The sequence below is a fragment of the Anabrus simplex genome, chromosome 3 (assembly GCF_040414725.1).
Source record: "Anabrus simplex isolate iqAnaSimp1 chromosome 3, ASM4041472v1, whole genome shotgun sequence".
Lineage (NCBI taxonomy): Eukaryota > Metazoa > Arthropoda > Insecta > Orthoptera > Tettigoniidae > Anabrus > Anabrus simplex.
In genome coordinates, this window is record NC_090267.1 from 494,566,029 (window position 1) to 494,590,905 (window position 24,877).

The 24,877-nt window shown below is 38.9% G+C and overlaps 1 protein-coding gene across 1 annotated transcript in view; it reads right to left on the reverse strand.

The window, feature by feature from the left end:
* Positions 1–9,397: 9,397 nt before the first annotated feature.
* The window catches only part of LOC136866563 (N(4)-(Beta-N-acetylglucosaminyl)-L-asparaginase), a 111,178-nt gene continuing 95,698 nt past the window's right edge, over positions 9,398–24,877 (reverse strand). Inside the window, exon 7 of the mRNA XM_067143648.2 lies at positions 9,398–11,354. The gene's annotated coding sequence lies outside the window, so the exon portion shown is untranslated. The remainder of the gene's footprint in view (positions 11,355–24,877) is intronic.

The window sequence follows — 24,877 nt, forward strand, 5'->3', positions numbered from 1 at the left end:
AATACTCCATAATCCATTCTTGTACCTTTGCAACTTTCATGTTACGTAAATGTAAATACAGTCAGAAATAATTCTCTGTAATCCTCATATTGATGATGTACATATTTTATATGTTGTATGTGTTTATATGTTCAACCATTTACTAATTATCTTATATACACAAACTATATTTTGATGTGTAAGTGCCCGCCAGTATGTAATGTCCTGTACAATTCCTATGTATGAGCCTGCAGGCTCGTTGGAATTAATTGAAATAAATGAATGAATGAATGAAAGGGAACAGGCAGGGATCAGGCTGCAAAACCCCGTTGAAGGTTAAGTTCAATTCAACACACGATGTAAGGTACGAGCTCGCTTATTGGTCCGCCAAGGAAAACTCCCCAATCACAGTTGTCAATGTTCACAGAGTGCTCCATAGTGCAAGTAAAGTCCAAAAGGGACCGAATTTTTTTAAAACTTGATATTTGTAACAAAGTCTGTGAGGAGCTAGAAAGAATATCCACATGAATATGCAACAAAATAAAACATGAGTCTGCTCACCCAGCGAGACGTAGAAGGTTCCCACACAGGTTAAATAAATAAGCACGGACCAGCCGCCGACGATATAAAACTCCCACTGCTTACAATAGCACAAGGTACGTAGAATACAAGGTAGGGATCACGAGAGAGGTGCGCAGTAGCAAGCAGACCTGTGACGTCACGCAAGACCCTCGCGTTGAATCTGCTCTGAATGAGGTAGAGGTAGTTCGAATAAGAATTGCTGTACACGCAGAAGCTAGGTGCTAATTATACACGATAGAAACATATCTGTGGTGTATAAGAAACCGTGCGTGTTTATTTTATGTGATAAAACGTAAAAAGCAGTAATAGGGTTCACTTTTCAATATGCTTTGTCATGACATTGCAGGCTGCACAGATCATAACAGGCACGCGAAGGAACGAAACATACAATTTCATGTATTCCCTAAAGACACTGACCTAAGTGAATGGTGACAGAAGTAATCAAACCATTAGCGAAGCCTATCTTTCTCAGCTTCGAAAGGCTTTATGACCATCCTCTTCCGACAGCTGTGACGCGAAAGGTGAGATCATTGCTTCTTAGCCTCAATGCTTCCGAGGCGATAAGAAATTTCATCTGTTCTTCGAAAGATTATGAAATATTACGCCCAAAATATGTTACAAGCTACTGATGAACTCGATCAGCGTTGAGCCCACAGTATCTTATTTACCGGAGGATGAGCAAGGGTTCGTTAGAGCCCTTGAAGAGCTAATAAAACAGCTCGAGGACAGTCGCAAAACCAAGGTTCATGATGAGCTGCTTGAAAACTTCACAGGCTATATTGTAGCTTTTAGGGTAAAGAAGAAGAACCTCGATATAGAAAATAATTACGGAGAGAAAACAGGTCAAACTACAAGGGGTGGATATTGGATTTCAAAGAGAGGTCCATTTTTTTGCAAGATGCTTTACGTCGCACCGACAAAGACAGGTCTTATGGCGACGATTGGACAGGAAAGGGCTAGGAGGGGAAGGAAGCATCCGCGGCCTTAACCCTTTCCCGCCCGCATTTTCACTCCGCTTATCCCCAGGTTTTAACCTATTATTTAGCAAAAACTGAAACAGACCGTATTGTTTCAGAAAAAGTTATATACAGTAAAAACTATTGATCACAATGAATTCAAATTTTCAATAACATTAGAAAATATACCATCACATCCATTTCTCTGTTTATTGAGTCATAATGTGTCGTCCCCCCCCCCCTCGTGATACTCGACACAGAGACAGTCTGCATTTGTCACATTCCCATGTTGCCTGAATCCCTCAAAACCAATAATCACGTGATTTTGTAAGTGGAATGATGGCCATGTATATAAGATTTTATTTCATCTGGGCGAGGGTCTTCCCATTCTGTTTTTATCTTACCGGAATGCGACTGTTTGAAGGCTGCATTGTTATATGCGCAACAGGCTATGTCACTGAATAGTTTTTCTCCTCCTAACATACGTAAAAAACAATCTCTTTCCCCTAATACTCTTTCCGAATTATGCGCAGGTTCAACATCATCCATGTAATCATTCGGAGTAACGAGACGTAATATTTGTGTTACCTGAATTGCCGTGGCATCGCCATCAGGTCCGATTTATCGATATTCGTTTTCATTCACATCACTGTTATCACTAAAATTATCTTCGTTGATACATTATTCACTCATTAAAAATTCACTTGCACCCCTACTCAAGGATTCTGTGTCACTTTTTTCGCCCATATTCAGCTCAGTTTCAATATACGCGATATTCAATCCCGCTATGTTTACGGACGAAACAGCTGACCCGCGCTCGCGGAAGTTCAAGACCGTTGCCTAGGCAACGTCAAGACAGATTATCTGTCTTCCTTTATTCTCTAAGACTTGTAGATCACACTGCGTGTTCATAAATGCCTTATAAACACTTCACTGATGAGAAAAATAAAAAAAAACTATCGCACAGATCGCAGACGAATGCAGATAATGCAGCCGGGCGCTAAGGACCCGAAGGCTAAATGAACAGTCGGGCGCTAAGGGCCGGAAAGGGTTAATTAAGGTACAGCCCCAGCATTTGCTTGGTGTGAAAATGGGAAACCACGGAAAATCATTTTCAGGGCTGCCAACAGTGGGGTTCGAACCCACTATCTCCCGAATACTGGCCGCACTTAAGCGACTGCAGTTATCAAGCTCGGTAGTTTCAATTTTACCACGGGAAAGAACTTTAAGAGGGTTCTAACATCATCACAAACCTTACGGATATCCAGAAGAAGGAATTCCCCGAAATTTATGAGTTTGCAAGTTGCTTCGTGAGAAGCCGTTCTTTTATTCGAACGGGCGCTTTAAACAAAAGTAAGACATTCAAGAGACCGGCTTTCAGTTAATAAAATACCGATATAGAAAGAAGAAAAGCAAAGAAATTCCATTGATGCTAGGGATAAGTGTGTTTTATATTTTTTTAATATCAGCATTACACTTTGTGTATAAGTACCTGTTATTTTTTTCATGAAAGGCAAATTATTATGTTGTATATGAAACCAGTGCTAAGAATGTTAATGTGCAGGCTCATTAATTTATATGGCCTATCTAATGTTAACGTGAAATTTGTGAGTGCCTGGCACTTGGAGGAGAACATTTACTGTACTGCTTGTGTTGTGGACAGTTTCCTAACATTTGCTGTTTGTATTGTTGATAGTGTATATAGTTTCCCAATATTGCTTGTAACAACGGACATATTTTTGCAGCCATCAAGCTTTAATGTTCGCGTCTGTAACTGTAACAATTAGAGCCCCTTGTTATTGTTATCATAGGTGTTGAGAACATGAACATATGGAATGGTCATTCCACTGCGATCACAGTCTTAGCATTGTTACAACCTCTTATACAGATCGAAATACTGCAAAAACGCAGCTGGATTCACACTGTATTTGATCTCCTATTATTACTCTACTGTAATAGTGAAGGGCAGTGCCTTTTGTGAGGTGATGTTTAAATATCAATGAAGTTCTCTTATCTCTAACTTGTGGCTAAAACAGAATAGCTTGCAGCTGTGTATTAGCCTACCTCATGCAGAACACAAGGCGCTGAGGGTTCACGTGACGTCATCGACGGCCGAGCGTGGTGGGGACACCTTCGCGTGATCCCTACCTCTTACTCAAACTACCTTGACAATAGCATAATGCACACACCTGATCGCCGATCAAGGCGAAACGGCAAGTTTATGTAGGCTGGAGGGCCAGGCAGGGAATGTGCGGGAACAATTATGACGTCAGGGGCTGGCGGGGAGAGGAAAGCAAGGATACACACAGTCTTGAGGCACACAAGGCAACAGATGGGTGCTAAACGTAGCAGTCCAATGTCACTAGCGACGAATACGCACTAGGTAAGAAAACATATATATCGGGAGCACGTTACACAACTTAACCCCACTAGCGTGAGATTTGAATCGGTAAACAACGCCACGTGCTTTTTGACAGCTATCATCGACAACAACGCATCGCTAACATCTTGACGGGCCTAAACTTCAATGCTGCCAACTTAACCTTACTAGCGCGAGATTTGAATCGGTAAACAAAGCCACGTGCTTTTTGACAGAGGTCATCCGCCATCTTTAATCAACAGAGCACCGTGCTGCCTTCTTTAGCTACATATCTTTGAAATGTGTTGGCGGATAATTTGAAAAATGCTTTTTGACAGCAGCCATCTTTAATCGGCAGAGCACCGTGCTGCACTCTTTAGCTACATACCTTTGAAATGTGGTGGCAGGCAATTCCACGTGACAGCAGCCATCTTTAATCAAGAGAGCACCGTGCTGTCCTCTTTAGCTACATACCTTTGAAATGTGGTGGCGGCAATTTGAAAAATTCCACGTGCTCTTGTTTGGAAACAAACACACGTGCTTTTTTTGACAGCTGTCATCCACCATCTTTAATCAAGAGAGCACCGTGCTGCACTCTTTAGCTCTTAACCTTTGAAATGTGGTGGCGGCTCCACATTCTCTTGTTTGGAAACAAATCCACATGCCATTTTAACAGCCGTGATCCGCCATCTTTAATCAAAAGAGCACCGTGCTGCACTCTTTAGCTACATACCTTTGAAATGTGGTGGCGGCAATTTGAAAAAACCCACATTCTTTTGTTTGGAATCAAATCCACGTGCTTTATTGACAGCTGTCATCCACCATCTTTATCAAGAGAGCACCGTGCTGCACTCTTTAGCTACTTACCTTTGAAATGTGGTGGCGGTAATTTGAAAAATTCCTGCTATCTTTATCGTAGTAGCGGGCAATGCCGTTAGCTTCCATCCGCCATCTTGTATCGCAAACGTCAGTGCTGCACTCTTTAGGTACATACCTTTGAAATATGGTGGCGGATAATTTAAAAATTTCTACAGCAGCCATCTGTCGACGCTAATTGCACAAGATGGCGGCTATACATGACTCCTTAAGGGTGCTTACGCAAGATGACTGCTATACATAGGTTCTTATGAGATGCCTTTGAGATGCTTGCGCAAGATGGCGGCTATACATGGCTCCTTATGACACGCCCTACGGATGCTTGCGCAAGATGGTGACTGCTCTTATGAGACGGCTTAACGGTCCTTGCACAAGATGGCTTGAGATTCCCTAGGGATGCTTGCGCAAGATGACGGACACAAAATGGTGACTATACATAGCTCCTTATGAGACGGCTTAAGAGCGCTTGTACAAGATGGCTGCTGCTCTTATGAAGAAAGCTAGCTTAGAGACTAAAGTGCCGTGCTAGTTCGATTCATTAAATGTGGGGCTTAAACGCGAAATGTTAAATATCTCTTAAACCGTGCATCGTAGAGCAAAACGGACAAAAATTTTCTGCCCATTACCCAGGTTCGCAGTATGTGGAACATGGTAGCATAAGAAAAACATAGTCTAATGATGAGATCAACGGTTTCGGTTCCTAGTTAGGCCCTTTGGCATTTGCTCTGTTTTAGCTTGTATTGAAGCAAATTTTTGTAACATGACCAGGTCTAGCTATGGTAGACAGTATAACGTGCCGTGCTGGTTCGATTCATTAAATTTGGGGCTTAAATGCAAAATGTTAAATATCTCGAAAACGGTGCATCGTAGAGCAAAACGGACAAAATGTTTCTGCCTCAAACTCAGGTCCGCAGTATGAGGAATATGATAGCATAAGAAAAACAGAGTCTACTGATGAGATCAACGGTTCGGTTCCTACTTAAGCCCTTTGGCATTTGCTCTGTTTTAGCTTGTATTGAAGCAAGTTTTTGTAACATGGTCAGGTCTAGCTATGGTAGAGAATATAACGTGCTGTGCTCGTTCGATTCATTAAATTTGGGGCTTAAATGCGAAATATCTTGAGAACGGTACGTCGTAGAGCAAAAGGGATAAAAATTTTCTGCCTAATACCTAGTTTCACAGTATCAGAAATATGATAGCATACGAAAAACATAGTTTAATGAGATCAACGGTTCGGTTCCTACTTAGGTCGTTTGGCATTAACGGCTATCTAATTCTACTAGATGGCGGCTATACATAACTTCTTATGAGACAGCTCAAGGGTGCTTGCACAAGATGGCTTGAGACGCCCTAGGGATGCTTGCGCAAGAAGACGAACACAAGATGGCGGTTATACATAGCTCCTTATGAGACGGCTTAAGAGCGCATGTACAAGATGGCTTGAGACTCCCTAGGGGTGCTTGCGCAAGATAGCAGCGACAAGATGGTGACTATGCATAGCTCCTTATGAGACAGCCTAGGGGTGCTCGCACAAGATTGCGGCTACTCTTATGAAGGAAGCTAGATTAGAGGCTACTGCACAAGATGGCGGCTGCTGTTATGCTTGCGGGGGAAGGCAATTTGAAATTCCATGTGCTTGCGGCCACCTTTAATCAACAGAGCACCATGCTGCTATCTTTAACTACTACCTTTGAAATGTGGTGGCGGCAATGTCTACGTAACAGCTGCTATCTTTAATTAATTGAGCACCGTGCTCCCATCTTTAGCATCTATGCATAGCTCCTTATGAGACAGCCTAGGGGTGCTCGCACAAGATTGCGGCTACTCTTATGAAGGAAGCTAGAGCATCGTGCTGCTATCTTTACAGCACTAAATCTCATACCTTTGAAATGTGGTGGCGGGTAATTAAAACAATTCTTCGTGCTTTTTTACCTTAGGTACGTGGTAGCGGGTAATTTGAAAAATTCTACGTCCTTTTTTGACAGCGGCCATCTTCAATCAACACAGCATCATGCTGCTATCTTTAGCTACTACCTTTGAAATGTGCTACCAGGCAATTTGTGACAGCTCTCATCTTTAATCAGCAGAGCATCGTGCTGCTATCTTTACAGCACTAAATCTCATACCTTTGAAATGTGGTGGCGGGTAATTAAAAAAATTCTTCGTGCTTTTTGGACTGCTATCAGCGGTCATTTTAACAATAGCGGTTATACATAAGCTGTTAAGGCCTTTTCCTATGTCAAGGCATTGCTCTATCGAACAAGTTTAAACCTGCATCGCGGAGGCAAGAGTGTGCAGCGATAACATTATTGTGCATGTGCAGATCACAAAAGAAACATAACAAGACAAGAATAAACGCTGTACTCGATACAACATGTGTTTAGAACATTACTTGATGTGTTCAGAACACTAAATAAGTGATCAAGACTAGAATAGAACACTGTACTCGAAAAACATGTGTTTAGAACATGTTAGGGGTATCTTCGTTCTAAGAAGATCAGATTGAAACATAACAAGACTAGAATCGAACACTGTACTCGATGTCGTTAACTTTAACATGTGATCAGAACATTGATTGATGTGTTCAGAACACAAAATAAGTTATCAAGACCAGAATCGAACACTGTACTCGATACAACATGTGTTTAGAACATGTTAGGGGTACCTTTGTTTTAAGAAGATCAGATTGAAACATAACAAGACTAGAATCGAACACTGTAATCGATGTCGTTAACTTCAACATATGATCAGAATATTGTTTGATGTGCTCAGAGCAAAAGTACAATTTCAATGATTTGCTTAGTGTAAAATCAAAAACACACTGTGCACATATCGCGTAGCTTACTCGCTCAGTAAACGACATTGCAAAACTACAACTTCAATGATTTGCCTAGTGTAAAAATAAAAACACACTGTGCACATACTGCGTAGTCAACTCGCTCGGTAAACGATAGAGCAAAAGTACAACTTCAAATGCTTTTCCTTTCAGTCGAACAAGTTATCGCATAAACATGTAACATCAGTCAATCTGTTGGCATGGGTTACAATCTTGTAACTTATGCGGGAAGTAAAATTAAACAGAACGCTAGTGCTATAAGAAATACTCTGCTTACATTTAAGTCCCTAGCTGTTAAACAAGTTATTACATGAATATGTAACATGAAATAACGGTTCGGAAACATATTTTTTCAATCTGTTCGGAGGGTTTACAAGCATGTAGCGTGTGCAGGCGAGGGCTACTATGCAAAATGCTGAGCCGAAAAAAAATCGTGATAGGGAATGGAACCCAGGGGTTACCTCTTATCAGAAGGGCAAAAATGATGAAAGGACTCTTCCTCCTCCTTACCGCACATTCCTTGTAGGGCTAATGGGCTAAAGGAGCAACAACCTCATTCATTGTTATCAGCAAGAACGCTTCTACTTTGTTAAGTGTAGCAAATTAATCTTTATTGGTAAATGGTTTTGTGTTCAGAACAAGGAATGGAACCTAGGGGTCAAGTCTTATCAGAATTATCTAATAAAATCCCCGAGGTGCAATGAGTTGTGTTTTTCTAACAGAAATCAGTATCTGCTTGATTGTTTTTAGTGTTTGGAACACTGAACTTTTCAAGAAGGCAGCAGTGAGGTTAGCGATGTTCTGTTGTTGGATTTTAAATTCCGTGCTATGACATGCATAAGGTGGCAGCCTTGAGGTTTAGCGCTGTAAAGATGGCAATAGTGAGGTTAGCGATGCTCTATTGTCCTTCAAAGTGAGGTTAGGGTCCGTCAAGATGACAGCTGTCTATAAAAGCACGTGGCTTTGTTTACCAAAGAGTGCACCTGGTCGTGACCTCACGGTTACGTGGTATGCTACATCAGCATGCGAAGTTTAATCTCTACACGTACGTAGTTAACACTCGGATATGTTCACAATTTTTTTTTTGCTAGGGGCTTTACGTCGCACCGACTCAGATAGGTCTTATGGCGACGATTGGATAGGAAAGGCCTAGGAGTTGGAAGGAATCGGCCGTGGCCTTAATTAAGGTACAGCCCCAGCATTTGCCTGGTGTGAAAATGGGAAACCACGGAAAACCATCTTCAGGGCTGCCGATAGTGGGATTCGAACCTACTATCTCCCGGATGCAAGCTCACAGCCGCACGCCTCTACGCGCACGGCCAACTCGCCCGGTAATATGTTCACAATATTTTTACACATAACTATTCTCTATGCTTTAAGTCCATGCACATAGGTCATGTTAAGATAGCAGCAGATACAAGCAATAGTCGCACGCTCTAGTAGAAATGCCTGCATCATCGATAGGTGATGTGTACATGCTGTTAAACATCGTTATTCTTTGTGCTTTAAGTTCGTACCTATAGGTTATGCTAAGATAGCAGTACAATCTAGCGGAAGAAGTTTAGTACGATAGTTGATACATAAAAAATCGATAGGAAATATGTACACGCTTTTAAACATGGCTATTCTTTGTACTTTAAGTTCATGCGTACGGGTGTACTCGATCTCGTTAACTTCAACATGTGATCAGAACATTGATTGATGTGTTCAGAACACAAAATAAGTTATCAAGACCAGAATCGAACACTGTACTCGATTGGTAATTTATAGATAGACAGAAAAGAATTTACATTTTAAAAAGGTAGGTTACATACTAAAGGTTTCGAACCCTCCCCGAGAGTTAAACTGCTTAGCTAGCAAGAAATGAAGATGTTAACAGGCCATTACCTTGTAGATGAACTGCTGCTTGAAGAAAGAGGCGCTTCCCGCCCCCTGCTACATATTCACACACTAAGAAAGATGTTACTGAAGTGGCACCGAGACAAGAAAATCAGCAGTTTATATACCCTCGTGGAACATTCGAGACCTTTCATGAATGATAACAACCCGCCCACAAACTTTTATTGGCCAACAGCAAAAACTAATACACAAGACGAGGAAGAAACACCTTATTGGTGGAAAATTAATTACGTAAATTCAGGATTGGTTACATTCAAAACAGGCGGAAAGAAAGGATTTATATTGCCAACCCACAAACCACAGAACAAAATTTAGTAAAAATAAAACTTAGGAATACAATATTTCTTCAAGAAAGTTCATTCCATTGCACCAGAGTGTGTTACCATAGTTTTGGGTAGTGACATCTGTTAGAGAATGTTCAAACTTCTTGATACAGAGCAAACAAACACAAATCAAAATAGACACAGTTCAGAACACTTCAAGATTACCAAATTTACAGTAGTGACATCTTCCGAGAAACCGTTGAGTTAATACAGTTTGTTAAAGTTCAGGCTTTCTCCTGTAGAGAAGTTTCAACTGGCGCAATATTTGAATTAGCGGCGTGGAGGTTTACCACCCGGTACAATAATAATAATAATAATAATAATAATGATAATAATAATAATAATAATAATAATAATGTTCTGGACCATCGTAAAAATGTGCGGACCGCGCTGGAAAAAGGTCCTGGACGGGTAATGACTATGGATGCAATCCGGCCACGGGTTCAGTACCGCCAAGGCACCCAAGACGACACCACCCCGGATTTCCTCAAGGATTTGATCCTCATTAAAAATGCTTATATGAAAAGATGGCGAAGATTTAGGGACCCAACTGACCGGGTGGAATACCCGGACCTAGCCCGGGAAGTACGAAATCGATTGTTGGAAGAAAGATTGAATGGGAGGAACTTTGCCATAATCTCTCAGAAAACGAGTCAGATCTCGAATTTTGGCAGAATTTCTCAGAAAACGAGTCAGATCATGAATATCAGCAGATTATATATAAAACGTTAAGCATTCAATTATAAATTTCAGTATAATACCGTAGCGAAGCACGGGTATCCTGCTAGTACCCTATAGTTTGTTTGAAATTGAGGTACAGACCTTTAATCATTATGACGATAGCCTGATTACATAACTCTTTTTCAGTGACATTTAAGTCAGACAAGATTTCTGAACCTGTGTACAAACCCTACGAACAAGTCATTTTGAGCTGTATAGGTCAACAGACACTTAAGTGACATTTCATCGATTAGCACAGATACGACTTTTTCTTGGGATTTCATATTTTCACACTTAATTTGTAACAAATCAAGAGCCATGCCATTCATACCAGGCTTTACCTCTGAATTTTGTAGGCAACTTCTCAATGACCTAGTAGTAGGTAAACAAAAACCCTGTATGATTTTGGAGAACAGAAATGCAGGGCCAAAGCAAAACTCTTATCTTTATCTGAGTATCTCCTGCCCTGAGCCTTTCTGTCTTTAAGTTTAGCCTGGAGTTTTATAAAGTTATCTGCTACATCACTACAAACATTACTTTCACGTCACTAATAATACTTCTCATTTTAGTATGATTCAAACTACTTAGCCTAGCTTTCAACACACAATTCTGTTTCTTATATCTGGACACTGTTTTTTTGCAATGCTCTGGACGTTTTAGCCATTTGTAAACACTTTGTGCACTCTTCCTTAACCACTTCACTTTCACCACCCACTATTGTTTCTGACTCCATTTCCTCTTCTCTCTTCCTTTTCTTTAGGCTTCTCCTGGGATTGATTTCCTTTGCAGATGGCAAAACTGAAGGGATAGATCCAGACCAAAGTCTGAAAAGATCAATTAAAAATTAATAAATCTATCTATATGGAGGTTCTCAATGAGCAAAGTTGAGCCTATGTAATCTATAAATAGGTCTGTATATAAATGTCATTGCATGTGGATATGTATTAAATCTCCTAAACCACTGGAGTGATTTCAACCAAACTTGGTACACTTGTGACTTAGCATCAGGAGACAAACCTCGTGGGGGAAAGACACCATAAGCTCCCTTAAAGGCGGGGGGCAAGGAGGCTGAGTTATAGAAACAATCGAAAATAGTATTGAATCCATATTCGGGGTCGCTGAGATGAATAGTGACACTCCAGATTTTTTAAAGTCTGTTTGGGGTGGGGGGCGAGGGTAGGAGTATCCATAGTTCTCGTAGTCGCTGAGATGAACAGTGTCACTCCGGATTTTTTATCCCTCAGGGGTGGAGGTCGAGGGGGAGATATACAAATAATCAAAAATAGTGTCGAACCCATAGTTTTTGGGGTCGCTGAGATGAATAATGACACTCCGGATTTTTAAGTTCAATTTCAGCTCTCTTTGGGGTTGGGGTGAGGAGGGAGTGAGAAAATAATAATAGTAAATAGAGCCGATTCCATAGTTTTTGGGGTTGCTGTGATGAACAGTGACACTGCAGATTTTTTAAAGTGAAAAAATAAAATGACCGAAATTATGGATATGGGGGTTGAGGAGGGAGACATAAATAAAAAATAATTGAAAATAGTGTTGAATCCATAGTTTTTGGGGTAGCTGAGATGAATAATGACACTCTGGATTTTTAAGTCCAATTTCAGCTCCCTTTGTGGAGGGGAGCGTGAGATGTAAAAATAATCAGAAACAGTTTCGAATCCATAGTTTTAGGGGTTGCTGAGATGAATAGCGGCACTCCGGATTTTTTATAAGTCGAAGTTCAGTCCCCTTTGTTGTGCGGGGTTAGGAGGGAGCGAGATATAAAATAAACTAAAAGAGTGTCGCATCGAAAGTCCCTCAGGGGGTGTGGTGAAATATACATATAAATAAAGATGACCAATATTAATCTGGAACCATACTTTTCAGGACTACTGGAGCGATTTATACCAAAAGTGGTACACATATGACACTATCAGGAGACTATCACCCTTGAGGGGAGGGGTGAAGCATGGAATAAGGAAATACTGTCAAATCCACAGTTTTCTGGGTCGCTGAGATGAACAGTACTACCCTGGAATTTTTTAAAGTTCAAGTTCAGCCCCCCTTGGCATAGGGAATGAGAAAGGGTAAAAAAGTAAAATAACCAAAATGACAGAGACTTTGTATATATTTGTGTATTTTCCAGCATAGCTGTCAGTTAAATGTGGTGCAAATATTATTTATTTATTTATTTATTTATTCCAGACTTACATTTGTGGCGAAGTTAGGGCTCACGGCCCTCTCTTACACTTAACCATTATAATTTAAAAATGTAAACATAAAAGTACGACATAGAAATTCTAAAAAGAAATAATACTATGGACAGATAATTCTAAGACTAAGTTAGGCCTACATATCAGTACAGCAATTAGTATGACAATAATAATAATAATAATAATAATAATAATAATAATAATAATAATAATAATAATAATAATAAAAAATGAAGAAAACCCATTCACACAACATATACACAATGACTCTCACAACTCAGTTTTATGTTCCCATGAAAAACTTTCGGCAGGCAGATTTGAATTTATGAGACGAAGTAATGTGCTGAATGTCCATTGGAAGTGCATTCCAGAGTCTCAATGCAGTAATCCTTCGTTCATTTATGCATAGCCATCCCAATGTTTTGAAATATGGTGTAACATGAGCGTCATGTCGCAGTTGGAAGGCATATCGTATGCATGAGTTTTGTGCTCGCTGAAGTCTTGAAGCTTGTTCAGCATTTAGATTGACTAGTACTGTATCACAGTAGTCTAAAATTGGGAATAGTAGTGCTTGGATTAATTTTAATTTAAGTTTTTGAGGAAAAGAATTCTTGTGACGTTTCAGAGGATATAGAGATGCATGAACCTTTCTACATACATTTGTTAAGTGTTCATTCCAGGTCAGATTCTCATAGATGGAGATTCCAAGATTAGTTACATTTTTAAGGTACAGTACAGCAATGTCATTGATTATGATAGGAGGAGGATTGATATTGCTTCTTACATGTAATAATTTAGAGTTTCCTATGATAATACTTTGTGTTTTACAAGGATTTAGGAGTAAGTGGTTGTTTTTAGCATAGGCGGTAAGCCTTTCAAAATCCGAATTAATATGCTGAACTGTTTCATGTAAATTGTTTGTAGTGGTGTGTTTATAAATCTGCATATCATCAGCATATAAGTGGTAGTTGCAATACTGGTGTGTGGAAGATATGTCATTAATATGCAAAACAAACAGTAAAGGCCCTAGAACAGACCCTTGAGGGACACCAGATGATTTAACAGCCCATTGGGATCTTTGATTTTTTATCACTACGCACTGGCGACGATTTGTATGGTACTTACTATGTGTGAAATATACCGTGGAGGGGAAGTGATTAAATGCAAATATAAATAAAAACGACCAATAAGAGTCAAATTCATAGTTTTCAGGACTACTGGGGCAATTTGAACCAAACTTGGTACACTTATGACTATCAGGAGAATAACCGCGTGGGGGAAAGACACCCCTAGCACCGTTAGGGGTGGGGTTGAGGGGTGTGGAATATAAAAATAATCGAAAATAGGGTCGCTATAATGAATAGTGTCACTCCAGATGTCATTGAAGTCCATGTTCAGCCCCCATTGGCATGGAGATGAGAAGGGGTGGAAAAGAATTTGTCCAAAATGACCAAAATTACAGATGTATGTGTGTTTCTTCCAACATAGCCCTCATACATTATTGGTACACATATGACTTACTATCTGAAAAAAATACTGTTCAGTAAAACACCCCTAGCACTCCTAGCGGAGGTGGTGAAATATAAAAATAAATTAAAATGACTGATATTAATGTTGAATACTATCGTTTATGAGGTCACTCAGTTGCAAGGTGACACTCTGGAGGGTTAAGTCATACAAATGGGTGTATGTGGGTATGTTCCAGAATAGCTCTCAACGAAACTTGATAAACATATGACTTCACCATCTGAAAAAGATAATATGGAGATAAAACATACCAACCCCTGCTGGAGATGGGGAATGGGAGGGGATGGCATTTAAAAATAATGAAAAATAACCGATATAAATGTCGAATCCTTTGTTTATGTGTCGCTGAGATGAATTGTGATGCTCCAAATACATTTAAGTCCACATTCAGCCTCCATTGAGATGTGAGGCTGAATGGGGTTTAATAGTAAACAGTCTAAAATTACTGAGATTATTGTTGAATCCATTGCTTTTGGGGTTGCAAGGCTGACTGTGACAGTATAAATAACAGTTGGAATCTTGTAAATCATCTATAGTGCGACGGGTATATACATGTAGTTATCACTTATTATTTTTTTGAAAGGATCAAATACTTCCCAGTCAATTCGAGCTTCCACAAGGACAAAGTTTTAATCAAAAATTAATACTAATCTTAAAAGTAAACTTTCAAAAACCAACCGGGCAATGCCGGATACTACAGCTAGTCTTATATAAAGTCTACATAATCTCAAATCCTAATGTGTTTGAAATACTTACCCCTGACTTACTAAATTCTTGTTTCTAAAGTCTTTCTGTACAAAATGATCTGAACATACAACATAACATTTGTTCAAATGTTCTGGTCCATCTCTTTTGAATATATCATCCAGGTCTGCTCGTCTGCTCCGAATAACCCATTGCTTACATCTAATAAAATCAGTAATATCAATTATTAGTACATCACTTTCTACTACCCTACTACCCTAAAATAAAGTATTCATTCTATATAAACTAAAGTTGTGTAAACCTGACCAAACATCTAAACTCGTACTTACATTTCCTTATTTTTCAGAAATCTGTAGAAAGACTTTGACGCACATGGCCCTCTGTAATTATTGCAGCCATATATAGCATAAATACTGCCTATTCAAGCCATATTTTCTTTAAACAATTAAATATCATTAACATTTGTCCCTGAATTACTTCACAGCTGTTGATGCCCAGTTTTACGTCCATGCTGCGAGCCTCCAGAGTGAGCCAAAGTTGCTGTCGCAAGTTTTCATGCCTACTTTTCACTATTATCTTTATAACATATTTGTTTATAGTAACCTTGAAAAGATACATATATTTGAAACTAGTTTTGGTCCTGCTAGATACCATCATCAGTCTCAATCATAAAGTTAAGGAAAGACATAAATTAAATAGATACAATTTATAAAATAAGAGTGTGTTGTTCACATTCAGAAGATTCTCCAAGTGCTGGTCTTTTGGGAGGAGCATTTTTCAAATTGGAAGAAAATGTTGAGAACTTACACTAGAACAAGTGTGATCATGGCGAGTGTTCATCATTCAACTCTTTAGTTGTCTTGCAAAAAATCTGGGTCAAATTTTGGTGACTTTGTAAGTCTGTGTGAGACTTTTATGATGCTTTGTTTGGTTTGAAGGATCCAGAAGTTAGAGAGCGAATTCGGAGAGTACAATTTTTATTCCCAGGTTAAGTAGTCGGATGTAGGACTAGCACAGGAGTAGGTGCACGAAATGGTGATTACCACTGAGTAGCAACGGGTAGCAAGCCTTCCCCGAGGTAATTAAGGTTGTCCTCCAGCTAGGGATGAAAATGGTCCCATCTTCGAATTACAATTACAAAGTGTTTTATTTTCATATGGGAAGTTTCTGTGTGTGTGTGCTTTATAATCTCAGCCATTTATTTGCAGTTTTGACTTAGATAATCTATAACTGTAACATTTAATATAATATTTAATAACTGATTATACCTGAAAAATTTAATGGTATCTTAATTGTGTATTTTCTAAGTTAATTTTATCCTCAATACCCCAGTTTAGTGGTTACCAACCCTTTTTTTTATTTATTATTATGCTTTTACAGCCACATTGGACCACTGTAGTCAATTTCTGTCCGGTCTTCTATGATGTTTTGTGTTTTTTTCTTTTCTGATCTTCCACTATTTCATCATTCTATCTGATCTTCGTTGTTGTTCTTCTTCTGAAAATACCTTTTTAGTTGTTTCTCTTTTATCACATTTTGATAGGAATCTAACTTTACTATTCTTCAATTTATTTACTTTGTTTGATTTATTCTTTAAATCCTCCAGTGTTATGTCTAATTCTTTCATGTCTTCTTATATTTCTTTTATCAAGACAGGTTGTTGCTTTTATTTCCAAAGCTTTTCCAAAATTCTGTGTATTAACCTGTCTTGAGGTGTTCTCAACAGAAGACCAAAGAATGATATTCTCTTCTTTCTCATGAAATCCGTTATAGGTTCTATTTCCTGATATACTACTGAATTCGGGATGATACGCCATTCTCCTTCTTTTTGGTACTTCTTATTAATGCATGTTCTTACTATTCTTCTTTCTATTTTCAAAATTTTGTCTACGTTATTCTTTGCTTTAGTTTAAATGTTTCACTTCCGTAAGTTATTTCAGGTTGGACTACAGTCTTATAATGTTTCAATTTTGTATTTATTGACAAACATTTCTTGTTGTATGTATTTCTGGTTACTTTTTGGGCTCTGGATAATTTATTCGTTCTCTCTGACCAAGAAATGTTTTCATTTAAATTGTATGTTATAGTTTCTCCAAGGTATTTAAACTGTTTTACAATTTCTATTTCTTTCCCACATATCAGAACACTGCTTATTAAAAAGGGATCTACTGTCATTATTTTAGTTTTTTTCAAATGAAATTGTTAATCCTATTTTTCCAGCAATAGTTTGGAGACTTGTGATTTGATTCTGAGCTTCATTAAGGTTATTAGCTAGTAGTGCCAGATCATCTGCAAATCCTAAGCAATTTAGGTTAATTTCATCTTTAGCGTATCCAATTTTTATATTTTTGTTATTGTCTTTATACCATTCTCTCATCAAGTATTCCAGAGTACAATTAAACAAAAGTGGTGATAGTACATCACCTTGTCTTAGACCTGTTCTGATCGTGTTCTGTTGGTTACAAGGATAATGTCAAGATAGAGGAGGACACTAAGGCCAAAGAAGTAATAAAATTCACATATGATAACAATGACATTTACAATAAGTTACAAAAGTTGAAAACTAGAAAAGCGGCTGGAATTGATCAGATTTCTGGGGATATACTAAAGAAAATGGGTTGGGATATAGTACCATATCTGAAGTACTTATATGATTATTGTTTGGTCGGAGGAGCTATACCAGATGAATGGAGAGTTGCTATAGTAGCCCCTGTGTATAAAGGAAAGGGTGATAGACATAAAGCTGAAAATGACAGGCCAGTAAGTTTGACATGCATTGTATGTAAGCTTTGGGAAGGCATTCTTTCTGATTATGTTAGACATGTTTGTGAAATTAATAACTGGTTCGATAGAAGGCAATTCGGTTTTAGGAAAGGTTATTCCACTGAAGCTCAACTTGTAGAATTCCAGCAAGATATAGCAGATATCTTGGATTCTGGAAGTCAAATGGACTGTATCGCGATTGACCTGTATAAAGCATTTGATAGGGTGGATCATGGGAGACTACTGGCAAAAATGAGTGCAATTGGACTAGATAAGAGAGTGACTGAATGGGTTGCTATATTTCTAGAAAATAGATCTCAAAGAATTAGAGTAGGTGAAGCTTTATCTGACCCTGTAATAATTCAGAGGGGAATTCCTCAAGGCAGTATTATCGGACCTTCATGTTTTCTTATATATATATAAATGATATGAGTAAAGGAGTGGAATCGGAGGTAAGGCTTTCTGCGGATGATGTTATTCTCCATAGAGTGATAAATAAGTTACAAGATTGTGAGCAACTGCAACGTGACCTCGAAAATGTTGTGAGATGGACAGCAGGCAATGGTATGTTGATAAACAGGGTTAAAAGTCAGGTTGTGAGTTTCACAAATAGGAAAATTCCTCTCAGTTTTAATTACTGCGTTGATGGGGTGAAAGTTCCTTTTGGGGATCATTGTAAGTTTCTAGGTGTTAATATAAGGAAAGATCTTCATTGGGGTAATCACATAAGTGGGATTGTAAATAAAGGGTACAGATCTCTGCACATGGTTATGAGGGTGTTTAGGGGTTGTAGTAAGGATGTAAAAGAGAGGGCATATAAGTCTCTGGTAAGACCCCAACTAGAGTATGGTTCTAGTGTATGGGACCCTCACCAGGATTAATTACCTGATTCAAGAACTGGAAAAAATCCAAAGAAAAGCAGCTCGATTTGTTCTGGGTGATTTCCGACAAAAGAGTAGTGTTAAAAAAATGTTGCAAAGTTTGGGTTGGGAAGAATTGAGAGAAAGAAGAAGAGCTGCTCGACTAAGTGGTATGTTGCATGTTATAAACTGGCAAAACTAAAGGAATTGTATCATAAGTAGTATGTTCCGAGCTGTCAGCGGAGAGATGGGGTGGAATGACATTAGTAGACGAATAAGTTTGAATGGCGTTTATAAAAGTAGGAAAGATCACAATATGAAGATAAAGTTGGAATTCAAGAGGACAAACTGGGGCAAATATTCATTTATAGGAAGGGGAGTTAGGGAATGGAATAACTTGCCAAGGGAGACGTTAAATAAATTTCCAATTTCTTTGAAATCATTTAGGAAAAGGTTAGGAAAGCAACAGATAGGGAATCTGCCACCTGGGCGACTGCCCTAAATGCAGATCACAATTGATTGCATGATTGATTGATTGATTGATTGATTGATTGTGAATGCTTTGGAATAATTCTCCTCTAAAGTCACCATTGATTTAGTGTTTGTTAACGTTAAGCTTATCATTTTAAACTAATTTAGGATGTAATCCAAAATTTCATAATATTTTTAATACTGAAGGTTGGTGAATGCAATCATAAGCTTTCCGAAAGTCTACGAAAGTGATAATCATTTGTTTCTGTCTTCTTTTGTAGAAGTCCATTAATAAATTTAGTGTTATGATTTGATCTGGACAACTACACCATGGTCGAAATCCTCCTTCGTACTCCCCTAATTCTTTTTCCAGTTGATATTTGCACCGATTGTAAATTATTCTCGAGAATACTTTTATAAGTACAATCCAGGAGTGATATTCCTCTATAGTTATCAGGAATTGTTCTATCTCCTTTTTTGTGTAAAGGGTGGATTACTGCAATTGTCCAATGGTCCGGTAATTTTTCATCATACATACATACATACATACATACATACATACATACATACATACATACATACATACATACATACATACATACATACATACATACATACATACACACATACATACATACATACATTATCATTATAGACTGTTATGCCTTTCAGCGTTCAGTCTGCAAGCCTCTGTGAATTTACTAAACGTCGCCACAATCCTCGATTTGCAACTAGTGTTGTGGCCTCATTTAGTTCTATACCTCTTATCTTTAAATTGTTAGAAACCGAGTCTAACCATCGTCGTCTTGGTCTACCTCTACTTCTTTTACCCTCCATAGCAGAGTCCATTATTCTCCTAGGTAACCTATCCTCCTCCATTCGCCTCACATGACCCCACCACCGAAGCCGGTTTATGCGTACAGCTTCATCCATCCAGTTCATTCCTAAATTAGCCTTTATCTCCTCATTCCGAGTACCCTTCTGCCATTGTTCCCACCTGTTTGTCCCAGCAATCATTCTTGCTACTTTCATGTCTGTTACTTCTAACTTATGAATAAGGTATCCTGAGTCCACCCAGCTTTGGCTCCCGTAAAGCAAAGTAGGTCTGAAAACAGACCGATGTAAAGATAGTTTCGTCTGGGAGCTCACTTCCTTCTTACAGAATACTGTTGATCGCAGCTGCGAGCTCACTGAATTAGCTTTACGACACCTTGATTCAATCTCACTTACTATATTACCATCCTGGGAGAACATACAACCTAAATACTTGAAATTATCGACCTGTTCTAGCTTTGTATCACCGATCTGACATTCAATTCTGTTGAATTTCTTACCTACTGGCATCAATTTAGTCTTCGAGAGGCTAATTTTCATACCATACTCACTGCACCTATTTTCTAGTTCCAAGATATAAGACTGTAGGCTTTCGGCACAATCTGCCATTAAGACCAAATCGTCAGCATAGGCCAGACTGCTTACTACATTTCCACCTAACTGAATCCCTCCCTGCCATTTTATACCTTTCAGCAGATGATCCATGTAAGCTACGAACAGCAAAGGTGAAAGATTACAGCCTTGTCTAACCCCTGTAAGTAACCTGAACCAAGAACTCATTCTACCATCAATTCTCACTGAAGCCCAATTGTCGATATAAATGCCCTTGATTGCTTTTAATAATCTGCCTTTAATTCCATAGTCCCCCAGTATGGCGAACATCTTTTCCCTCGGTACCCTGTCATATGCTTTCTCTAGATCTACAAAACATAAATACAGCTGCCTATTCCTCTCGTAGCATTTTTCAATTACCTGGCGCATACTGAAAATCTGATCCTGACAGCCTCTCTGTGGTCTGAAACCACACTGGTTTTCATCCAGCTTCCTCTCAACGACTGATCGCACCCTCCCTTCCAAGATGCCAGTGAATACTTTGCCTGGTATACTAATCAATGAGATACCTCGATAGTTGTTGCAATCCTTCCTGTTCCCTTACTTATAGATAGGTGCAATTACTGCTTTTGCCCAATCTGAAGGTATCTTACCAACACTCCATGCTAATTTTACTACTCTATGAAGCCATTTCATCCCTGCCTTCCCACTATACTTCACCATTTCAGGTCTAATTTCATCTATTCCTGCTGCCTTATGACAATGGAGTTTTCTTACCATCCTTTCCACTTCCTCAAGCATAATTTCACCAACATCATTTTCCTCCTCCCCATGAGCTTGGCTGTTCACAACACCACCAGGATGATTTCCTTTTACATTGAGAAGATGTTCAAAATATTCCCTCCACCTCTCCAGTGATTCCCTGGGATCTATTATGAGTTCACCTGAATTACTCAAAACACTGTTCATTTCCTTTTTCCCTCCCTTCCTAAGATTCTTTATTACTGTCCAGAAAGGTTTCCCTGCTGCTTGACCTAGCCTTTCCAGGTTGTTACCAAAATCTTCCCATGACTTCTTTTTGGATTCAACAACTATTTGTTTCGCTCTCTTTCTTTCATCCACGTACAACTCCCTGTCTGCCTCGGCCCTTGTTTGGAGCCATTTCTGATAAGCCTTCCTTTTACGTTTACAAGCTGCTTTCACTTCATCATTCCACCAAGATGTTCGCCTTTTCCCATCTTTACACACAGTTGTTCCTAGGCATTCCCTTGCTGTTTCTACTACAGCATCCCTGTATGCCACCCATTCACTTTCTATATCCTGAACCTGCTTACTGTCTACTGTTCGAAACTTCTCACTAATCATGTCCATGTACTTCCGTCTAATGTTCTCGTCCTGGAGATTTTCTACCCTTATTCGTTTGCAGACAGATTTCACTTTCTCTACCCTAGGCCTAGAGATACTTAGTTCACTACAGATCAGATAGTGGTCTGTATCATCGAAAAATCTGCGGAAAACTCGTACATTCCTAACAGATTTCCTGAATTCGAAGTCTGTTAAGATATAGTCTATTATGGATCTGGTACCCCTAGCCTCCCATGTGTAGCAGTGAATAGCCTTATGCTTGAAGAATGTATTCGTAACAGCTAAACCCATACTAGCACAGAAGTCCAGCAAACGCTTCCCATTCCCATTGGCTTCCATATCTTCCCCACATTTACCAATCACCCTTTCGTATCCTTCAATTCTATTCCCAACTCTCGCATTGAAATCGTCCATTAGCACTATTCTGTCCTTGCTGTTGACCCTGACCACGATGTCACTCAATGCTTCATAAAACTTGTCAACTTCATCCTCATCCGCACCCTCACATGGTGAATACACGGACACAATTCTAGTCCTAATTCCTCCAAATGACAAATCTACCCACATCATTCGCTCATTTAGTGCCTAACAGAAACTATGTTCCGTGCAATGGTATTCCTGATAAAGAGCCCTACCCCAGACTCTGCCCTTCCCTTTCTAACACCCGTCAAGTACACTTTATAATCTCCTATATCTTCCTCCTTATCTCCCCTTACCCGAATATCACTTACTCCTAGCACATCCAGATGCATCCTCTTTTGCTGACTCAGCCAGTTCTACTTTCTTTCTTCCATAAGCCCCATTAATATTGATAGCTCCCCATCGAATTCCATTTCGTTCGCCGAGTTGTTTCCAAGGAGTCCCTCGCCTGTCAAATGGGAGTGGGACTCCGTTACTCCCATAGGTCCGAGGCTTGCTTAAAATGTTCTGACCTCGGTATATTCATGAAGCAGGATGCTACTCTACTTACACATAGTCCAAGTGAGGATTTCTCCTCTAACGGGTTATGGACATTTTTCATCATTCCAAATTTTAATCAAGCATTGGTGAAGTGATTCTCTAATTGATTCCACTGCATTTTTCCATAACTCAGCAAATGTTTGGTCGTCCCCACAAGCTTTATAATTTTCAGTTCTTTAATGACTTGATTAACTTCATCAAAGCTGGGTGGATCGATATTTTCTGGTGGAGTTTTTATGGGCATGTCTGTGTTCATATCAAGTAGTTCTTTTGGTTCTTCACAATTCAATAATTTATTGAATGTGTCTGCTAAAATTTGTGTATTATCTTTATTATTATGTGCCACATCTCCATTCTTATCTTTTAGCTTAAGTGTTGGCGGTTCATATTTTTGAAGTTGCTTACTAAATATTTTATAGTAATCCCTAGAATTGGTCTTTTTGTGATCTATTTCTATTTGTTGAATAATGCTTTTTTGATGTTGTCTTTTAATATTTCTGATGGTTTTTTGGGTTAATTTTCTTTGCTTGGCGATTTCTTCATACAACGTCTCTGTTTTCCGACTTTGATGATTTAACCATACCTGATGTCTACTTTCAAATGCTTTATCGCATACCTCATTCCACCATTGATGTTTTGTCCTTGGACTTGGCAAGGTTATTTTCTCAGCTATATCTTTTAGTTTCAGGATGATCTCTTCTAATTTATTTGCTTTATCAATGTCTCCAGTTAGTTCTTTATACTGTTCATTGTTTATTAGTTTATGGGGATCATAAACTTTTCTCAGTTTGCACTTTGATTTTGGTTTCTTTACTTGTGTGAATTTAATTTTGATTTTCACCATGTAATGGTCAGACCCTATGTCTATTCCTCTAAGTACTTTAACACTTTGGATTTTGTTATGATAATTCTTTTCCATACAAACATGATCTAATTGCCAGTCTCCTTTTCTCCAATCTGGGTGTTTCCATGTCCTAAGTTTATTAGGTTTCCTCATAAAATACGTAGCTTTTGATATATTATGGTTTCTACAAAAGTCTATCAATCTTATGCCATTTTTATTAGTCGGTTTTTGAGCTGGCCAATTTCCTATTATGTCTCTGTATCTCTTTTCTTTACCTACTTGTGCATTGAAGTCGCCTATTAAAATTTTGGTGTGATTTTTATGTTTGATCCAGGAGGTCCCAGAATTCATCCACCTCTTCTCTGTTTTTTTTTCCTATTGTTTTTATCATTTGTAGGAGCGTGGGCATTAATTATTGTGTACATTTTATTTGATGCCTTTATTGTTAGCGTCACGAGTCTTGGGGATTGTGCCTGAAAATCTATTATCGAATCAATTATTTTCAAGTTGACTATGAATCCTGTACCAAATTGTGGACAATTCCTCATCACTCTTTCTCCAGGGATGCCTTTGTACACTCTATACCCTTGGGATTCCATGGGTTCCAGGTCTGAATTCCTCATCTTTGTAGTCCTGCTGTAAGGATCCTTTGTCTAGTTCATTAGTTAGGATTTTTAATTTTCCCACCTGTGCCAAAGAGTTGATGTTATATGTTGCTAAATAGTTTATCTGTTTAAATTTTAGTCTATGGTTTAGTCGGTGGTTTATCTTGGGTATTTCCAGATGCTCCGACTCATCTGTCTCATCTTTCAAGCGACTGCCCACCATATCCGAATGCAGTCTTCCCTGGTTAGTACCAAGCGGTGGAAATTCACCGAAAAGATTTCCGTCCATTCTTGACTGTCAAAGGCATAGCCTTGGATGGAGCAAGCTCCGAGTTACAACTATGGTTTTGAACCATAGAGGTTGCCTCAAGATGTTCTCTGGCTGTCATTTTATGGCATTGAGCCAACCCTCCTCCTTTCTCCGGGCTTGGGACCGGCAACAGCCACTACGGAGCTACTCAATCCACGCAGTAGGTACTGCAGGCGAGTTACCAACTCTCTATGATATTGCTCCTCCACATCTTAAGAGACAAAGCAGCTTAATCCGATAATATTAAAAAATTGTGTCTAACCCACAGTTACCAATCAGTGCTGATATTTCAGATCATATGATATTACATCACAAATAGCTTCAAGAATCCCACCAATATCAGCAGG